The sequence below is a fragment of the Cajanus cajan genome, chromosome 9 (genome assembly GCF_000230855.2).
Source record: "Cajanus cajan strain Asha chromosome 9, NIPB_CcT2T_4, whole genome shotgun sequence".
Lineage (NCBI taxonomy): Eukaryota > Viridiplantae > Streptophyta > Magnoliopsida > Fabales > Fabaceae > Cajanus > Cajanus cajan.
In genome coordinates, this window is record NC_138525.1 from 2,862,182 (window position 1) to 2,870,747 (window position 8,566).

Consider the following 8,566-nt stretch of genomic DNA (forward strand, 5'->3'; position numbering starts at 1 on the left):
AAGGTAACGTCACTGTTCTTTAATTATCCTAGATATTCGAGCTTGTCCTGACTTGAGCGTTGGAGTGCCTTTTGCAGGTACCAACCCCTTCACCAGCGCATTGGATCGGAGCTCTCGTTCGGTCTTTGGACTACCAGAAGACTTAGTGTGCCCATCAAACAGGTACATTTGGCGCCCCACCGTGGGGCCGAACGAAGAAAGTTGGAAGACAAACCACATACAATCATGGCGATAACTAGAAGAACAAACACACAAGACCATCAAGCGGAAGAGGAAGAACAAGTGGAGGTTGTGGACGAAACGGATCTTTCTAAAGTCGTTCGTTTGTTGAAACAGGAAATGGAAAGCTATGAAACAGCAGCGAGAAAAAGATGCTAGGGAGCTTTCGGCCTTGAGAGCTGAGAATGAGATGTTAAGGAATCAAGATACCTCATGAAAACCTACCCAGGCCACAAATACACAAACTCAAGGGTCGTATCAATCCCATACGATCCATACCTCGGGCCCTCATGCCTCGGAAGTGGCACCGGAAAAGCACCCCTCGGCCTTACCCACTGCCGGTCGACCCGCAGATTTGACAACTATCGGATCGCACCGACACCCTTCACCCCCTCCATAATGCAACTTCCCATAATGAATAATTGGAAATCCTTACTTATTGACAAGTACGATGGTACAACAGATCCTGATGAACATTTGGATGTTTTTCTAACGCAGGTAACACTAAGCACAACGGATGACGCAGCGTTGTGTCGGATCTTTCCAACATCCCTTAAGGGCCGGGCTCTGAGCTGGTTCACTCGACTCCCCCCCAATTCTATTGATTCGTTTAACACTTTATCATCTTAGTTCACCATTCAGTTTGCAACAAGTCGTCCTCACAGCTTGACGTCCCTGTCGCTGGTCGGCCTCCGGCAAGACAAGAAGGAGTCACTCCGAGCTTTTATGGAACGGTTCAACAAGGCAACCTTAGAAATCCGGGATCTCAATCCGGCGGTAGCGCTCCACCACCTCACAACAGCTTTGAAACCCGGACCGTTTGTTAACAGCATCTGCAAAAAACCTCCTTCGGATATGAATGACCTACGAAGGAGAGCCGATAAATACATGCAGATGGAAGAGCTAGCTGAGTTCCGTAACCAAGCCCGAGCCGAACCAGGGGGAAAACCCGAGAAGACTGCAGAACAACCATACAGGGGGCGCGGTAAAGAGATAGCTCTTCGGGACCGACCCACTCGAGGACCGAAATATTCCCATTATACTCCCCTTAATGCGAGCCGAGCCGCAGTACTTGAGCAAGCTTTGGCATCAGAAGTGTTGGCAGTCCCGAAGAGGGCGTCCACTCCACCCCGTGCTGACACTAATAAATCGTGCAGGTATCATCGCAACCGCGGGCACTCTACCGAAGAATGCGCAGCGTTGAGAGATAAAATCGAGGATTTGATTAAACAGGGGCAACTCAGAAATTTCGTGGATCGGCCAAACTCATCTCGACATCAACCCGCGTATCAAGCTCGCCGACAAGATAGGCCCGAGCAATCAGGTGAGCGCCGCCGTGAACGTAGCCGGTCAAGGGAGCGAAAAGAAGAACCTCATACGACACACTGGCGGGTAATCAACACGATTGCCGGAGGTTTCACAGGGGGCAGATCAAATTCATCAGCTCAAAAGAGACATCTGCGGGCTGTCAGATCAGTTAACGCTATTGAACGACGGTCGGTTCGGCGACTGCCCGCCATTACATTTACTGACGAGGATTTCCAAGGCATTGATCCGATTCAGGATGATCCTATGGTCATCAGTGTGGAGATACGTAATTGTATTGTCAAGCTCATAGATCAGGGTAGTTCGGCTGACATTTTGTATTGGAACACGTTTAAACAGCTCGGCATATCCGAAGAAGAGTTGACCCCTTACACTGAACCACTGGTCGACTTTGCAGGAGAAAGAGTTGACACCAAGGGATCCATCAAACTCTCTACTCGCTTCTGCTTCGACAAAGGAGAGCATCGAGATGTCCAGGTGAAATATATTGTAGTCCAAGCCAACACATCTTATAACATACTGCTAGGTCGGCCATCATTGAACGCTTTGGGGGTGATTGTGTCAACACCTCACCTGGCTATGAAGTTCCCATCGGACAAAGGAAGCATTCTCATGATACATGCCGACCAAAAGGCAGCTCGGGAATGCTACTTTGCGAGTTTACGTATACAACCTGTGCAAGAGAAGCAGACTAAGTTCAGGAGAGTTCATGCGGTCACTCCTTCCTCGGAATGGGCTTCACAATGTGACCTCGACCCAAGAATGAATGATGAAAGGGCTGAACCAATAGAAGAAAAGGTCCCAATACAAATCGGATCACAACCATCCCAGGTCACATACATCGGTGTCAATTTGACAGACACCGAAAGGCTAGACTTGAGCCAAGTAATTGCATCGAACAAGGATCTGTTCGCCTGGACGCCGTCAGACATGCCAGGAATCGATCTGAACTTTATGTGCCATAAATTGTCAATTTGCCCGAATGCCAAACCAATCGCACAACGGAAGAGGAAGATGGGAACGGAGAGAAAAACTGTCGTTGAATCGGAGGTGGCCAAGCTCTTGCAAGCCCGTTTCATTAGGGAAGTGCAGTACACCACCTGGCTAGCAAATGTAGTCATGGTCAAAAAACCCAACGGCAAATGGAGAATGTGTACAGATTACACTAATCTTAATAAGGCTTGTCCAAAGGACGCCTACCCGTTACCCAGCATTGACCGATTGGTAGATGGGGCAGCAGGACATCGTTTATTGACCTTTTTGGATGCCTATTTGGGCTACAATCAGATTCGCATGCACCCACAAGATGAAAACAAGACAGCCTTTATCACTGACTCGACAAATTATTGCTATCGGGTAATGTCGTTTGGATTGAAAAACGCAGGAGCAACGTACCAGCGGCTTATGGACAAAATCTTTAGGCATCAGATCAGCAAGAATTTAGAGGTTTATGTTGACGATATGGTAGTTAAATCAGATGACCTTTACACCCACAAGAGTGATCTTGTTGAGGTTTTCAAACAGCTCCGAAAGCACGACATGCGGCTGAACCCTGAAAAATGTGTCTTCGGCATAGCGGGAGGAAAATTTCTCGGATTTATGCTATCCACTAGAGGTATTGAAGCCAATCCGGATAAATGTCAGTCGGTGATTGGCATACGAAGCCCGAATAGCATTAAGGAAGTTCAAGTTTTATCCGGACGACTTACATCCCTCTCTCGATTCCTTCCTTGCCTTGCAAAGGTAACAAAACTCATCGTTAGATTGTTGAAAAAGGCTAGCAAGTTTGTATGGACAGCGGAATGTGAAGAATTGTTCCTATCCCTCAAACAGCGACTCGGCACACCTCCCATACTCTCAAAACTCGACCCAGGTCTTGACATGATCGTCTACTTGTGCGTCTCCAATGAAGCGATCAGCGCGGTCCTTGTGCAAGAGAAAGAATCCCAAAAACCGGTGTACTTTGTGAGTCGAATGCTACAAGACGCCAAAAGAAGATACCAACTTCTTGAGAAGATGGCCCTCGGCTTGGTCCATATAGCGCGACGACTTCGGCAATATTTTCACAGCCATAGGGTTATCGTTCGGACTGACTGTCCAATTGCCAAAGTCCTACGAAAACCCGAGCTAGCAGGACGGATGATGGCTTGGTCCATAGAATTATCCGAATCTGACATAGCATTTGAACCTAGAGGCCCGATCAAATCTCAATGTTTGGTCGACTTCGTTAATGAGTTGCAACCAGTAGGTCATTTTGAAAGTGATCAGTGGACACTTTGTGTCGACGATTCGTCTAACAACCAGGGCAGTGGGGCTGGAATAATTCTCGAGGGACCGACAGGCTTGGCACTTGAACAATCTCTTCGCTTCGCTTTCAAAGCCTCGAATAATCAAGCCGAATACGAGGCGTTATTGGCTGGATTGAGGTTGGCTTGGGAAGTGGGTGTTCAGAAACTGCTATGTTGGACCGATTCAAAAGTCGTTTCGGAACAGGTGAACGAGAACTTTCAGGTTAAAGATGCGCAACTGTTGAAATACTATCACACCTTCCAAAACATGTGTCAACATTTTGAGCAAGTGGTGGTGAAACATACTCCCCGCGAAAACAATGACAGAGCCGATCAATTGGCCAAATTGGCGACAAGCAATCGGAAACCGGGACAGCTTCGAACAACTCTTCACTTGGAAATCTCAACCCCAAGTGTCGAAGCAGTTGAATGTTTAACAGTCGTCGAGCAGCCAACAACATGGATGACCGATATACTACGATTGATCATTGAAGGTGTCGAGCCGACATGCCCTTCGGCAGCCAGAAAGTTGAGAACCCAGGCAGCGAGGTATTCTGTTATAGGAGGGGAGCTTTTCCGAAGAGGTGTCTCGTCTCCCCTACTCAAGTGTTTAAACTCAGAAGAGGCTAATTACGTGCTAAGGGAAGTGCATGAGGGCATCTGCGGTTCTCATTCAGGAGGGAGGACTTTAGCGGCAAAGGTTCTGCGAGCCGGCTATTATTGGCCGACACTCAAATCTGATTGCATGGAGTTCGTCAAAAAATGTATTCAGTGCCAGAAGCATGGAAATTTGATACATGCATCAGCTGAGCAGCTACATAACATCACTTCTCCATGGCCGTTCGCGATGTGGGGAATGGATATATTGGGACCGTTTCCACTGGCCAAAGGGCAATGCAAGTTTCTTCTAGTTGCGGTTGATTATTTTACCAAGTGGATCGAAGCCGAACCTCTTGCAACAATTACCGCGAACAACGTTCAGAAGTTCCTCTAGAAGAATGTCATCACACGTTTCGGCATTCCTCATGCCATTATAACAGATAACGGACTTCAGTTCGTGGATCAGAATCTCAACAAGTTCCTTCAGGATTTGGGGATCAAACACCGATTCACATCGGTTGAGCATCAACAAGAAAATGGCCAAGCTGAAGCGGCTAACAAAGTCATTCTCTCGAAATTGAAAAAACGCTTAGGGACAGCCAAGGGAGCATGGGCCGATGAGCTTCCCGAAGTATTATGGGCGTATCGTTTCACTCCTCAATCCACCACACAGGAGACCCCCTTCCGATTGACATATGGTGCCGATGCGATGATACCTGTAGAAGTCGGAGAACCCTCTTTCCGCCGAACACATTTCAATGAGCTCTCCAACAATGCATCCTTACGGGTAGAAGTTGATTTGGTTGATGAGGTACGAGCTAAGGCTCAGATCATTGCCGAAGCATGCAAGCTGAGAATGACTCGAAGATTCAATTCCAATCTCATTAGAAGAAATTTCAAAGAGGGAGACTTGGTGTTGAGAGTGCAAGGATCGGCAAGACGTAATCCGAAAGAAGGCAAATTGGCGGCGAATTGGGATGGCCCGTTTCGAGTCCGCCACAGCCTCAACAACGGTGCATACAAGCTTGAAGAGCTCTCGGGAAAAGTCATCCCCAGAACATGGAACGCGTCCCATTTAAAAGCATATTATAGTTGAATTTTGTAACAAGTAACAATGTAATCAGAGTGCACTCTTTTCCTTGATCGGTCTTTTCTCCCCTTATAAAAAAGTGAAAAGGGGTTTTGGCCGACAAGGTTTTTAACGAGGCACATATCAATGAAAAGTAGTTCATCTTATTCTTACTCATCTACTTGTTCACAATCATAAAAGGTTTCCCTCCCGAGTTAGTCAACTCGGCCAAGGAAGTACCTTACAAAATATAAAAGGTTTCCCTCCCGAGTTAGTCAACTCGGCCAAGGAAGTACCTTACAAAATATAAAAGGTTTCCCTCCCGAGTTAATCAACTCAGCCAAGGATGTACCTTACAAGTAATATAAAAGGTTTCCCTCCCGAGTTAATCAACTCGGCCAAGGATGTACCTTATAAATCATAAAGGTTTCCCTCCCGAGTTGATCAACTCGGCCAAGGATGTACCTTATAAGTCATAAAGGTTTCCCTCCCGAGTTGATCAACTCGGCCAAGGATGTACCTTCGCAATCATTTAAAAGGTTTCCCTCCCGAGGTAATCAGCTCGGCCAAGGACGTACCTTCAAGTTATTAAAAAGGATTTTCTCTCGAATCGATCACCTCGGCCAAAGATGCATCTTCACAAATGTCAAAAAGGATTCTCTATCGAATTGCTTAACTCGGCCAACGAAGAAATCAAAGCATTCCCGAGTGACTCCCACTCGGTTTTGCTAAGAAATCAAAGCACTTCCGAGTAACCTCCACTCGGTTTTGCTAGAATGCCAAGCATTCCCGAGTGACCCCCCACTCGATTTTGATAGGAAATCAAGACGTTTCCGAACAACCTCCACTCGGTTTTGCTAGAATGCGAAGCATTCTCGAGTGACCCCCACTCGGTTTTGCTAAGAAATCAAAGCACTTCCGAGTAACCTCCATTCGGTTTTGCTAGAATGCGAAGCATTCCCGAGTGACCCCCACTCGGTTTTGCTAAGAAATCAAAGCACTTCCGAGTAACCTCCATTCGGTTTTGTTAGAATGACAAGCATTCCCGAGTGACCCCCACTCGGTTTTGCTAAGAAATCAAAGCATTTCCGAGTAACCTCTACTCGGTTTTGCTAAGAAATCAAAGCACTTTCGAGTAACCTCCACTCGGTTTTGCTAGAATGACAAGCATTCCCGAGTGACCCCCACTCGGTTTTGCTAAGAAATCAAAGCATTTCCGAGTAACCTCCACTCGATTTTGCTATAAGCATTTCCGAGTGACCCCCATTCGGTTTTGTTAAAAAATCAAGACATTTTCGAGTGACATCCACTCGGTTTTGCTAAGAAATCAAGGCATTTTCGAGTGACCTCTACTCGGTTTGCTATGACTGCCAAAGCATTCCCGAATGACGCCCACTCGATTTTGCTAGGAAATCAAAGCATTTTCGAGTAACCTCCACTCGGTTTTCGACAATTCTTTCGGAACAGTTTATATAAAACATTCTTGGAATAAATTCGTTTTAAGTTTTTAAGTTAAGAGAGACGATCCGAATTAGCATTGATTCAAAAATACACCACATGATTCAATAGAAAGTGCCATTTCATTCAAAAGTGGAGGCTCTATCGGCCCCCTTGCTACAAAAATTAAAAAAATGGAGGCTCTATCGGCTCCCCTTGTTACAAAAAACCTTGTAAAATATCAACACTACTCCTCCGAATTTCTGACCGTGTCATCCTGAGCATGAGTCTCAGTTTCCCCTTCTGGCTCGAGATTGGCATGTTCTTCATCTTCCTCTTCACCAGACGAAGCGTCAGCATCTCCTTCCAGCTGGGGGCAGCTCCCGGCTCCGAGTCATCAGGTTTTGCCCCCTCGGGCATCTCAGCAAAGGACATAAATGACCCTTGATAAAAATCCTGGGTCATGTCGAATTCAAAGTCCTTTGGGAATTGGCCGAAGTGCTTTGCCTGCCGAACAACATGTTTAAATCCAGCCTCGTGCTGAGCGACGATCTTCTCCTTAGCCTGCTCTTTCAGGCAGTTGTATTCAGCTTGGGCGATCTCTGCTCGGCGACGCTCTTCATTGATTGCCTTTTGTAGATCCAGGCGAAGAGTTTCATTCTCCCGCCTAACAGAATCCAGTTCGGCAGCCAACTCGCGATTTCTGGCTGTTGCTTGTTCGGTGACCGAAATAGCTTCGGCTGTGGCCTTCTCGGCTTCTTCGAGACTTTGTTTCAGATGCATCACCTCGCCGACAAGCTCCATGGCTAGGTGATGAGCCAAGGCCAACGAACACCCTTGCATCTCGCAGAAAAGTCTCCACTTGGTTCTCGTCTCCAGGCCGGCCAAGAACTCCTGCCCGAACGGTGACACTGCATCGGACCGAATCAGGGTATCGGCCGATACATCATCACTCAGAAAAGCCCGAGACATTAGTTGGGGCGGCACCACAATCACGGTCCGATTGGGTGATGCCTCGGGCACCGATCAACCTCTTTCCCCTTCCTCCCCTTCTTCTTTTTTCGTTCGGGCGAAGGAAGCTCTCGGTTATCTTGCTCACGTTGGGGAGTGCGCGCAACATTCGAAGTACCAACACCCCCGACTTGCTTAACCTGCTTCACTCTAACGGCCAACAAGTTGTGGATGTTAAGTTCGTCAGCTCCACTGGACACCATAATTCCTACAACAAGATAAAGTAAACATCAATAGGAATTTAGCCAATAGCCGAAATAGGATGGATAACGTACCTATCAGGTCGTTCTCCCATAGGGGAGACTCAACCAAGTTAATTAGAGATCGGGTCGGCAAGCGCCGAGGAAGGCGGAGTAACAGTTTTAAATCTTTCCGTTCTTCAGCCGAAAGAAGACTCTTCGGTACTACATCGTATGGCCGAGGGGCACGTGTCCAGTATAGAGGAAACAAGCTTCTGTTATCCTCACCAAAAAAGAAACGTCTCCCATTCGGACGAATGGTCACTCGAAAAAATCCCGCTTTGAAATTCTTATAGGAAGATGTAAAGTTATCCAACAATTGTCTTTCCCCTACTCGGCTCAATGACAACCACTTGGCCAATATGGAGGGTCTGGAC